This window comes from Austrofundulus limnaeus, unplaced genomic scaffold (genome assembly GCF_001266775.1).
Source record: "Austrofundulus limnaeus strain Quisiro unplaced genomic scaffold, Austrofundulus_limnaeus-1.0 Scaffold1131, whole genome shotgun sequence".
NCBI lineage: Eukaryota > Metazoa > Chordata > Actinopteri > Cyprinodontiformes > Rivulidae > Austrofundulus > Austrofundulus limnaeus.
The window spans coordinates 85,597-86,257 of record NW_013953533.1 but is presented as its reverse complement, the minus strand read 5'-3'; positions in this window follow the sequence as shown (position 1 = coordinate 86,257).

The following is a 661-nucleotide window of genomic DNA, read 5'->3' as shown; positions in this document are numbered from 1 at the left end:
CACTGTAGGTGTCCTCTCACTGTAGGTGTCCTCTCACTGTAGGTCCTCTCACTGCAGGTGTCCTCTCACTGTAGGTGTCCTCTCACTGTAGGTCCTCTCACTGTAGGTGTCCTCTCACTGTAGGTGTCCTCTCACTGTAGGTCCTCTCACTGCAGGTGTCCTCTCACTGTAGATCCTCTCACTGTAGGTGTCCTCTCACTGTAGATCCTCTCACTGTAGGTGTCCTCTCACTGTAGGTGTCCTCTCACTGTAGGTATCCTCTCACTGTAGGCGTCCTCTCACTGTAGGTGTCCTCTCACTGCAGGTGTCCTCTCACTGTAGGTGTCCTCTCACTGTAGATCCTCTCACTGTAGGCGTCCTCTCACTGTAGGTGTCCTCTCACTGCAGGTGTCCTCTCACTGTAGGCGTCCTCTCACTGTAGGTGTCCTCTCACTGTAGGTGTCCTCTCACTGTAGGTCCTCTCACTGTAGGTCCTCTCACTGTAGGTGTCCTCTCACTGTAGGTGTCCTCTCACTGTAGGTGTCCTCTCACTGTAGGTCCTCTCACTGTAGGTCCTCTCACTGTAGGTCCTCTCACTGCAGGTGTCCTCTCACTGTAGGTGTCCTCTCACTGTAGGTCCTCTCACTGTAGGTCCTCTCACTGCAGGTGTCCTCTCACTGCA